This window comes from Delphinus delphis, chromosome 7 (assembly GCF_949987515.2).
Source record: "Delphinus delphis chromosome 7, mDelDel1.2, whole genome shotgun sequence".
Classification (NCBI taxonomy): domain Eukaryota; kingdom Metazoa; phylum Chordata; class Mammalia; order Artiodactyla; family Delphinidae; genus Delphinus; species Delphinus delphis.
The window spans coordinates 41081345-41093890 of record NC_082689.1 but is presented as its reverse complement, the minus strand read 5'-3'; positions in this window follow the sequence as shown (position 1 = coordinate 41093890).

The following is a 12546-nucleotide window of genomic DNA, read 5'->3' as shown; positions in this document are numbered from 1 at the left end:
AGAAAATTATCTGTATTTTCAGAGGATATGAGCCATTATTTAGAAAATCCTAAAGAAGCTACAAGAAAACTACTAGAAATAATAAATGCATTTTAAAACATTGTGGGGTTAAGGTCAATACACAAAACCCAATCATATTTCTAGATACTTAAAACATTTGTAAATTAAATTAATCAGACCAGTTATAAGATAAGGGTGTAATTAATGTACATGATTAACATAATTAACAACACTGTATGTTATATAGGAAAGTTGTTAAGAGAATAAATCCTAAGATTTCTCATCACAAGGAAAGAATATTTTTTTCTTTTTCTTTTATTTTGTATCTGTATGAGATGATGGATATTCACTAAATTTATTGTGGTAATCATTTCATGATGTATGTCAATCAAATCATTATGCTATGCACCTTAAACTTATACAGTGCTGTACATCAATTATATCTCAATAGAACTGGAGGAAAAAAATAAAACCATTATAATAGAATCCAAATTATCAAATACTCAGGAATAAATTAAAGGATGTGTACACAAGTTGAAATTTGTGAGACTAGAAATATAGAACAATAGAACAATAGAAAAGATTCCAGTCCAGAAATAGACCCATACATATATGGTCAATTGAATTCTTTACTCAAGTGCCAATATAATTCAGTGGAGAAAAGATAGTCTCCTCAGAATTTTATAAATATTTCCTTATTTATGTGGAAAATCAAAATGAACCTTAAACTTTGCTTTAGACACAAAAAATAACAACATAGATAATAAGCATTAAAATAAAACTATGAAAAAAGTAAGAAAAGATGGAAGAAAATCTTCATGTTACCATACATAAAGCTTTCTTAGGTAGAAAACAGAACACAAAACATTTTGAAAAATTGATAAATTACTCTTTAAGTAAAAAAAGTGTTGCTCTTCTAAAGACACTATTGGGATTTTGAAAAGGCAAGCTATAGGCTAAGGGAATATATTAATAAAATATATAAAGAACTCCTGTAACTCAGCAAAAAAAATTAGCAACATATTTTGAACTGCCCACGTTTGCCTCACTTGGGTACCAGCAACAGAAATTGGAACACTACAGGTTACCTTCTGGATTATCTAACGCTAGTAATTAAAGGCATTGGCATAGAAGTAACATACCTCACTTTTGCTCACAACTCATTGGCCAGAGTTGTCATGTGGACACACCAAACCACCAGGGAGCTATGCCATTCCTCCATGTGGCTGGAACGGGAAAATAATGGCTGAACAGTAAACACATTACTCAACAAGTCAAACTGGGTGTTTATTTTTTTTATCCTTAATTTGCATTTTTGATTTTTCTTTGCATACAATATTTCTTTTGTTCTGAATACAAATGATTTTTTTTAACATCTGTATTGGAGTATAATTGCTTTACAATGGTGTGTTAGTTTCTGTTAGTTTCACTTATAACAAAGTGAATCAGCTATACATACATAAACATATATCCCCATATCTCCTCCCTCTTGCGTCTCCCTCCCAACCTCCGTATCTGACCCCTCTAGGTGGACAGAAAGCACCAAGCTGATTTCCCTGTGCTATGTGACTGCTTCCCACTAGCTATCTATTTTACATTTGGTAGTGCATGTATGTCCATGCCACTCTCTCATTTCGTCCCAGCTTACCCTTTCCCCATCCCATGTCCTTAACTCCATTCTCTACGTCGGCATCTTTATTCCTGTGCTGCCCCTAGTTTCTTCAGAACTTTTTTTTTTTTTTTTTTAGATTCCATATGTATGTGTTAGTATACAGTATTTGTTTTTCTCTTTCTGACTTACTTCAGCCTGGATGACAGACTATAAGTCCATCCACCTCATTACAAATAACTCAATTTCGTTTCTTTTTATGGCTGAGTAATATTCCATTGTATATATGTGCCACACCTTCTTTACCCATTCATCTGTCGATGGACACATAGGTTGCTTCCATGTCCCGGGTATTGTAAATAGAGCTGCAATGAACATTTTTGTACATGACTCTTTTTGAATCATGGTTTTCTCAGGGTATATGCCCAGCAGTGGGATTACTGGGTCGTATGGTAGTTCTATGTTCAGTTTTTTAAGGAACCTCCATACTGTTCTCCATAGTAGCTGTATCAATTTACATTCCCATCAACAGTGCAAGAGGGTATCCTTTTCTCCACACCCTATCCAGCATTTATTGTTTGTAGGTTTTTTTATGATGGCCATTCTGACTGGTGTGAAGTGATACCTCATTGTAGTGTTTTTTTTTTTTTTTTTTTTTTTTTGCGGTACGTGGGCTGCTCACTGCTGCGGCCTCTTCCGCTGTGGAGCACAGCCTCCAGACACACAAGCCCAGCAGCCACGGTTCACAGGCCCAGCCGATCCACGGCATGTGGGATCCTCCTGGACCGGGACACAAACCCGTGTCCGCTGCATCGACAGGCGGACCCTCAACCACTGCACCACCAGGGACGCCCCTCACTGTAGTTTTGATTTGTATTTCTGTAATGATTAGTGATGTTGAGCATCCTTTCATGTGTTTGTTGTCAATCTGTATATCTTCTCTGGAGAAATGTCTATTTAGGTCCTCTGTCCATTTTATGATTGGATTGTTAGTTTTTTTGATATTGAGCTGCATGAGCCACTTGTAAATTTTGGAGATTAATCCTTTGTCAGTTGCTTCGTTTGCAAATATTTTCTCCCATTCTGAAGGTTGTCTTTTTTTCTTGTTTATGGCTTCCTTTGCTGTGCAAAAGCTTTTAAGTTTCATTAGGTCCCACTTGTTTGTTTTGTTTTTATTTCCATATCTCTAGGAGGTGGGTCAAAAAGGACCTTGCTGTGATGTATGTCATAGAGTGTTCTGCCTATGTTTTCCTCTAAGAGTTTTATAGTGTCTGGCCTTACATTTAGGTCCTTAATGCATTTTGAGTTTATTTTTGTGTATGGTATTAGGGAGTGTTCTAATTTCATTCTTTTACATGAAGCTGTCCAGTTTTCCCAGCACCACTATTGAAGAGGCTGTCTTTTCTCCATTGTATACTCTTGCCTCCTTTATCAAAAATAAGGTGACCATATGTGTGTGGGTTTATCTCTGGGCTTTCTATCCTGTTCCATTGATCTGTAGTTCTGTTTTTGTTCCAGTACCATACTCTCTTGATTACTGTAGCTTTGTAGTATAGTCTGAAGTCAGGGAGCCTGATTCCTTCAGCTCCGTTTTTCGTTCTCAAGATTGCTTTGGCTCTTCAGGGTCTTTTGTATATCCATACAAATTGTGAAATTTTTTGTTCTAGTTCTGTGAAAAATGCCATTGGTAGTTTGATAGGGATTGCATTGAATCTGTAGATTGCTTTGTGTAGTATAGTCATTTTCACAATGCTGATTCTTCCAATTCAGGAACATGGTACATCTTCCCATCTGTTTGTATCATCTTTAATTTCTTTCATCAGTGTCTTATAGTTTTCTGCATACAAGTCTTTTGTCTCCTTAGGTAGGTTTTCTCCTAGGTATTTTATTCTTTTTCTTGCAATGGTAAATGGGAGTGCTTCCTCAATTCCTTTTTCAGATTTTTCATCATTAGTGTATAGGAGTGCAAGAGATTTCTGTGCATTCATTTTATATCCTGCTACTTTACCAAATTCGTTGATTAGCTATAGTAGTTTTCTGGTAGCATCTTTGGGATTCTCTTTTTATAGTATAATGTCATCTGCAAACAGTGACAGTTTTACTTCTTCTTTTCTGATTTGTATTCCTTTCATTTCTTTTTCTTCTCTGATTGCTGTGGCTAAAACTTCCAAAACTATGTTGAATAAGAGTGGTGAGTGTGGATAACCTAGTCTCATTCCTGATCTTAGTGAAAATGGTTTCAGTTTTTCACCATTGAGAACGATGTTAGCTGTGGGTTTGTCATATATGACCTTTGTTATGTTGAGGTAAGTTCTGTCTATGCCTACTTTCTGGAGAGTTTTTATCATAAATGGGTGTTGAATTTTGTCGAAAGCTTTTTCTGCATCTATTGAGATGATCATATGGTTTTTCTCCTTCAATTTGTTAATATGGTGTATCACATGATTTTTTTGCATATATTGAAGAATCCTTGCATTCCTGGGATAAACCCCACTTGATCATGGTGTATGATCCTTTTAATGTGCTGTTGGATTCTGTTTGCTAGTATTGTGTTGAGGATTTTTGCATCTAGGTTCATCAGTGATATTGGTCTGTACTTTTCTTTTTTTGTGACATCTTTCTCTGATTTTGGTATCAAGGTAATGGTGGCCTGGTGGAATGAGTTTGGTAATGTTCCTTCCTCTGCTATATTTTGGCAGAGTTTGAGAAGGATAGGTGTTAGCTCTTCTCTAAATATTTGATAGAATTTGCCTGTGAAGCCATCTGGTCCTGGGCTTTTGTTTGTTGGAAGATTTTTAATCACAGTTTCAATTTCAGTGCTTGTGATTTATCTGTTTATATTTTCTATTTCTTCCTGGTTCAGTCTCAGGAGGTTGTGCTTTTCTAAGAATTTGTCCATTTCTTCCAGGTTGTCTATTTTATTAACATACAGTTGCTTGTAGTATTCTCTCATGATCCTTTGTATTTCTGCAATGTCAGTTGTTACTTCCCCTTTTTCATTTCTAATTCTATTGATTTGAGTCTTCTCCCTTTTTGTTTTGATGAGTCTGGCTAGTGGTTTATCAATTTTGTTTATCTTCTCAAAGAACCACCTTTTAGTTTTACTGATCTTAGCTATTGATTCCTTCATTTTTTTTTCATTTATTTCTGATCTGATCTTTATGATTTCTTTCCTTCTGCTAACTTTGGGTTTTTTTGTTGTTGTTGTTCTTCTTCCTCTAATTGCTTTAGGTGTAAGGTTAGGTTGCTTATTTGAGATGTTTCTTGTTTCTTGAGGTAGGATTGCATCTACTAAGTTATATAGCTTGATGAATTTTTAAAATCCATTCTAGGATTTATTCTTATAATATGTTCTTACTTGGAAGGTTTTGGAAGGTGCCTTGTGTTATACATCTTCACCAGGTTCTACAAACTGAGATTTATGGACATGATCGATGTCATCAGATTTATAGTATAGGCAGTATACTCTGCCAAAGTTCAGGGCTAGCTGTTTCAACTCAGGAAGCTAAACAGGCAAAATACATTTAAAGGCATCGCCAGAAGTCAGTCTCACACACATTTCTATATCTGAACAGAAGTGAATGACCTTCCAATCTCTGCCCTGCTCCCTGTGGCCCCTGCACTGCAGTCTCACCTGTTCTCCATTAACTGAATCACTGTTGATTTTTACCAAGGCAAGTCTCTGCACTTGCTAATTGCTCTCTTTGGGACATATTTGCCCACTTTCACTGACTGAGAAGCTTATTCTCCTAGGCTCAGTTTCAACATCACTTCTTACATCCTGATTTTCCTACTCCTCAGTTAAATGTATCTGTTCCTTCCTTCATGTTGTTAGAACCTTCATATATAACTAGTACATGGTACATCTCTCATATTAAAACTGTATCTCTACCAATATCCTTGTTCATTTTTATATGAACTGCCCTAAACCTTTCAGCTTTACAAGATTCATGTGTTTTATCTGTAGCTCACCCACATCAAGCATAGTGTTTATTTAGTAATTATTTGTTCAATCAATAAATTAAGAAATGACTGCCAAGCAGAATGAAGATACATCAGTTGAAAAGTATTTTTTATTTTAAGAAAAATCATGTCACAAAATATGCAATGTAATATTAAAAAAATAATTTCATAACCAAATGGTATAATAATAAGATATATTTAAAAACTAAGCTATTAGTGAAAAGAACTCCAGATTATTTTAAACTGTTAATTTACAAGGCTTCAGCTACACTGATGTGAGGAATGGATTAAACTTCAAAACTTATAGGTATCCTAACTATATTAATAAATAATTTTATAGATCATTTGGGGTAAGTATATAATGAGATAACTGATCAAATTAAATTCCTAAAGCATGTTTCCAGAATTCAGATTTATTAGCAATCCCTACCTAATTCAGAACCACATCTCAATCATGTTGTTTTCATAACCTGTTTCACACTTTCACTTTGGACAAGGTTAAACTTTTTCTTACATGGAGTAACACTTAGGACTTCCATAAGATTAAATACAATGAGGAATTTTCCCATTTCAGAGGAGGAAGTGCAAATAAATAAGTTGAGGAAAGGGGCTTCCCTGGTGGTGCAGTGGTTGAGAGTCCGCCTGCCGATGCAGGGGACACAGGTTCCTGCCCCGGTCCGGGAAGATCCCACATGCTGCGGAGCAGCTGGGTGCGTGAGCCATGGCCTCTGAGCCTGCGTGTCCGGAGCCTGTGCTCCGCAATGGGAGAGGCCACAGCAGTGAGAGGCCCGCGTACCGCAAAAAAAAGAAGTTGAGAAAAAATAGGATAACAATCTAAAAGGAACAAAAAGCAAGGTCATTTTGCTAGAAATGCAGAATGATTCTGATATCTCTGTCTTCCTATAGGTGAGAGTGGACAAGTTCTTCTATATCTAACATTCAGGTCAATTCAGGTTTTTTCTGAAGAGTTTGGAAAATCATCTGGGCTGAGGCAGGAAAGAAGCAAACTGAAGGTCAGAAGTGTGATAAGAACGATGGGAAGTGTTTCACGCTATACACATTTGTGGAGCTTGAGGACCTAAGAGACTTTAAAAGTGTTAGCAAGTGGTACAATTACTATTCAGGAAGTTCTGTCAAATACATGTGAATTCCCTTGGCTCAAACAAGGATATTGAGACTAAGTCCTTTCAAGCCCCTTGCAAACACATTCTGAAATGCTTCAAAGAACAACCTTTAAAAAAGTAGTTTGTAGACAGAAAAATGTAGTATCTTCTGTACATAAATTATCTTCTAGGTGGTTGCTTATCCTGTAGACAAGCTCTCATTATTGGGGCACAGGATTTTGTATGATATAAAAAGATATAACACTGTTTATATTGAACGTCACTATTGTAATTATTAATATGTTCTGTTAGACATTTTGGGCAACATAATTAAAGATTTAAAATTTAAAATGTCCTCCTCCTCACAGATGGTAAGCTTTGCTACTAAAAATTAATTTTCTGCCTAAATGCTGAAATTCAGAGTTATACTTCTCTTTTGGGGAAAAGAGGAACATGAAAATTAGCACTTAACTTTTTGCTACATTTCATTTTTAACGTACTGTTTTTTACCTTTATTATGCCAGAAGAAATTATGAAAGATTGCTTTAAAAGTCTACTCTTGGGGCTTCCCTGGTGGCGCAGTGGTTGAGAGTCCGCCTGCCGATGCAGGGGAAACGGGTTCGTGCCCCTGTCCGGGAAGATCCCACATGCTGCGGAGCGGCTGGGCGCGTGAGCCATGGCCTCTGAGCCTGCCCGTCCGGAGCCTGTGCTCCACAACGGGAGAGGCCACAACAGTGAGAGGCCCGCGTACAGCAGAAAAAAAAAAAAAAAAAAAAGTCTACTCCTAAAATTTAATAATATCATATGATTTTTCTTTGACTTTATCTGTCAAAGACTCTCTTTATAAGTTAATGATTAATCTTGCCCAGGTGTTGACTATCTAAATTTTTTCATCTTTAACACTCTATGTTTAAATAATTATTTAGTATCCCATTGTGCTTTTCAACCAATTTTACATCCCCAAATTAATAAAAGTTAATAAAGCTGTCTTTAATACTTTCTTTACTATAGGCAGCAATTTTATGTTTCAGTCAATGAAGTTTCAAGTTAGTTAAAAATAAATTAATAAAAGTAAACCTCTACCAAACAGTTTAGCAAATAAGGTGAACAGAGTTCCTCAATAGTTCACAAGTGCATCCTTAGCCTTACTAACTAAACTCAGGAGACCTGACCTTGGCCCCCAAATGTATAGTGTCTGTTGACATTTTTGTTTCATTCTGAATACATCTTTGGAAACCTCCTGTCTTTTTAACTTCAAGATACAAGCAAAAATTTCGACACACAAGTCCAGTGGCTAAAATTCAGCTTAGTGTCCTGGCCCATGTGTTCCTCTCACCCCCAAGTTGTATCTTTAGCTCTCATACCTTCTCCCTGCTTTGCCATAAATTAAGCACATCTGCTGGAGTGAATTAATGAAATGTGATAGGATTGTAATTTTTCCACCGATCTGAAATTAAAATCTAGGGAAAAGTACTAGGAGAAAGCTTAATTCCATGAATGTGGATACTCACATAAATTTTCTTAATAATCAAGAACTTTAAAAATAAAAATTTATAGTCAGAGAAAATGATTTTCACGTTTTTAGGTCTCTCTTTGTATCCTCCCACCAATCCTGTGAAGCTGGGATTCCTCATCAGTTCCTAGCACCAAAAGATGAGGGAGGAGTGAACTTGTGTAGGGTGTTCTTTAAATTTTCTATTCTTCATAAAGTGCTTAGCATATTTTCTGCCACAAACTTAAGTACTGAAAAAAATTAGTTATTAAAATTATTTTAAGCTTTTTGTGGAGGTGAAAAGTATGCTTTCTTCATGTTTAATAAAAATTACTGAACATCTCTAGCTGTTTACATGTCACAGAGAAGTTAAGGAATGGTAGGACAGCTTACTATAAAATTGGAAAGTGTTAAGTAGTTACAATACATGCAACCAAAGAATGGATGCAAAGCTTACTTTGTTTCTACTTGTTTTATTTAAGGTAAGTACACTATCAGGAAAACTATCATTCTCATCTAGTTCCTTTTCCACCTCTTCAACTGTACTTTTAAACATTGCTGAAAGCTCTGATCAGGGTGTGCATGACCAGGTATTTGACGGATGCTTGCCTTTTCCAAGGTGAATCGCTTTTATTAAAACATATTGTGAATGGCATTTTACCCTTAAAGCATGGCATTTTGAGGTCAGACTAGTACTTCTGCTGCTAAAAATAATATTAGAAAATGACTCTTACCAAATAATAAGCACCTGCCATTTTACATATAGAAAGCGGAAGTGAAATACTTCTCATGCCAGAGATTCAATTCTCTTTTTTTATGTTTTATGATCAAAACCACTAAGCAGCTTACATGTCCAATAAATGGAATAATACTTCATTGTCATGCTTCAGATTGCAAACCTTGCATAACTCGAGCTCAAACCATCCCAAGCAGTTGTTGAACACATCATTAGTTTCCCTTCCCTAAAGGGACATTGGAGATATTTTCATAATGATGTGCAGGCATATTTTGAAAGAAGATTATTATTTAATAAAGATAAAAAATCATCAGTTTAGGCCAAACAAAAGAAACACAAATACAACATAAGGAAGAATGATAAGTGAAAAATAGAAGATGCTATGCCAGTGATTGAGCATGAAAATATCATTCTTTTATAAAATTAATTTGATATCAAATAAATAATAATCATTCATTTTAGGAAGATTTGTCCATATAACAGAAATATATCTCTGCATATAAAAAGAAAGAATAATAACTTTTCTATAAAATTACTGTAGTTCCCATATTCATGTACACACATACCTTTATTTTCATATATATCTCATTCTTTGTGTTTGGGGGAATTGAATGGTGAAAGGGAATTGAAAGGGAAAGGAAGAAAAAAAAATAATGGGAAATGATAATATAGATTTTTGCTTTAATTACTCAGAATTCATCCACTAACAAGAGAAAAAAATCAAACTCAGAGGCCACAAGTGCTAGCCAAAACCTTGATAATAGACATATATTTTACTGGTCACATACAAGCATTAATTACAGAACATTCATTGAGCATCCATTACATATAGACCTTGTCCTTGTCCCTGACAACTTAAATGAGTAAATCATAGTTCTTGATATCAAATGTTAATGGTTGGGCTTCCCTGGTGGTGCAGTGGTTAAATAACCACCTGCCAGTGCAGGGGACATGGGTTCGAGCCCTGGTCCAGGAAGATCCCACATGCCATGGAGCAACTAAGCCCGGGCACCACAGCTACTGAACCTGTGTTCTAGAGCCCACGAGCCACAACTACTGAGCCTGCGTGCCACAATTACTGAAGTCTGTGCCCCTAGAGCCCGTGCTCTGCAACAAGAAGCCACCACAATGAGAAGCCCGTGCACTGCAGTGAAGAGTAGCCCCTGCTTGCTGCAACTGGAGAAAACCCGCACGCAGAAACGAAGACCAACAAAGCCAAAGATAAATGAAATAAATAAATAAATTTATTTAAAAAATGTTAATGGCCTAATAGGAAAGATAGACTTGCAGCCAGATAAATGTATTAAAATAAGTTAGAATCAGAATATAAAAGTGCACATGGATTAACAACTGGAAAATGGAGGGAGATTCATTATTCCCTCACAACATGGAGGAAGGGATGAGTCCTCATTCAGTATTGGTCTATTGTGGAGGTAATGGGTGATTTGGGATTTTAAAGAAGACTATAAATATTTGATAGACAGAGAATCTGACAAGGTCATCTAGACCAGAAAGCCTGTCCAGAGGAAGAGAGGTGCAACTTATTACACCTTCGCTGCAACACAATGTGTAAAGGAACAAGAGTTTAGGAGAGGAATCTAAAGTGAACCACAACATAAAAGGCCCTTGCACAGAATGCAAGGCATCCTGAGCTTTAGTCCTTGGCAGTATGGAGTCTTTAATCTGAAAAGCAGCATGGTATAAAAAGTTGAAAGAGCAGTTTGGTAGATACTGCAACTATAAGAGGAAGGAGCTTGTAGGGATATATTGATAAGTGTAGGACTTAGTAAATATTATCTACTGAATGCTATTCTTATATTTGAAAAAACTCCAAGTCAGGAATCTGAAAATTGGATTTCCATTTAGAACTCACAAAACTTACTTGCGGCCAAAACCAAAGTGAGCTCTAATTTCCAGTCTTTCCAACAAACCATTTTTATTGTCTTTCTGCATCAGAGCAACATTTAACCATATGTTGCCAACTAACTTCTCTCTCAAGAGAAAGGCATAACTGTTAATATACAAATTAGTTGCACTTTTAATAGGAGATTATCAGTATTCAAAAATAATAGTTGGTTTGAAATTTAAATATCATATAATTGGTTAACATAAACATTTGGTTTTATTTTCTTTCTGCCTTAGGATGACTTTAGATGCTCTCTTTTACTTCATTTTTTGAATTCATCTCATATTTATCTTTTATTTCATAAAAATGTATAATTCTTATCTTTTGGCATTAAAAGTTTTTGCAATATTTACATACATAAATCAAAAGATAATAATTGTCTAAATTGTGTCTACCATCATTCTGGGCATGGGATAACCAAGAAGCAAGTTTTCAAATGCCCTGGAGAGGGGAGGAAATGTATTCTTTGCTTTATAAAAAAAGGATAAATATACCTGAAAAAACTAGGGATTAAGTAAGTGTCACATTACCTAGTTCTGAGGATGAATGTGACCTTGGGGTCCTACTCCATACATAATAGACAGCTTCTGACAATGATTTAAATTTGTTATCAGAGACGAATCTTAACTGCTAACTATTTAAAAGATCTTTAATTTAACATTTTTAGAATTAAACTAAAAACCTCTCGCTTCTCCTTGGCTTATATAAGTACTACGTTTACCTTGAGTCTCCTTTCAATATGAATTATTCCAATTATTATTGATGCTATCCTTTTCTCCACTGTTGTGCACAGGCCTCCTGAATTATTGACCTAGTGGTCTTTCTAGTCTGGGACAATATCATTTCAATGATTTCAGGGATGTTGCATTTTCTACTTTACTGGAGCTGTTTTCTGAATTACCCCTATCTGACCAATAAATGGTACAACATTCCTTCCTTTGGAGCCAGTCACTGATAAGAAGTGAAGAATCCACCTAAATCACTAATATCAGAAGTAAATGATTTGCATGGAAGACAAAGGAAAGAGTGAGCAAGATAATTTTGTGCCTTCTCTTCATATAACAAGATCTAGAGAGATGGGAAGTGAATCAGGGTTGAAGATAAGCAGAACATTTTCAGAAGTCATTTGGAGTCTTTGATCATTAAATGCTCATAATGAATGCAGAAGAAAGAAAAAAGTTTTCCCTATGAAGTTTGTGGATACTGGTGAATATGAAAGATAGGAATTCTGCTTCCCAACTCTAGTTTTAGTGTAAGCAATTAGCAAATGCCATCCACGCCACTAGGCTCAGAAGAATAGTTCAAGTGGCAGTATGGTCCCTCTTTGTGTGAAGATTACTTCCTGCCATTACTACAGCACACACACGGCAGGGCAGATTTTTCCCAGATATTATATGGCCTCAATTTGGGGGATGTGTCCAGTGGTGGTGGGCAGGCTTGCCAGGTTCTGTAATATGAAAGCTTGATCCTCTATTTAGAGATTAGAGAAAAATTTTAAGACATTATTTGTTACCAACAGGGAACTAAAAGAAAGGGAGAGCTGAATCTCGCGGTTTCAACATTTAAGGAAATGAATGACTGAATATGTGCCCAAAGCAGCCATGATCTCAGACAGGGTGAGCCCAGAAAAGATGTTGTCTGTATAAATGATTGAATGACATAGATATGTAGTCATTCTTCCTCATATTTCTATTTCCAGAGAATTTAAAGTGTGATAGGTAGTGAAAAAGTTTAAGG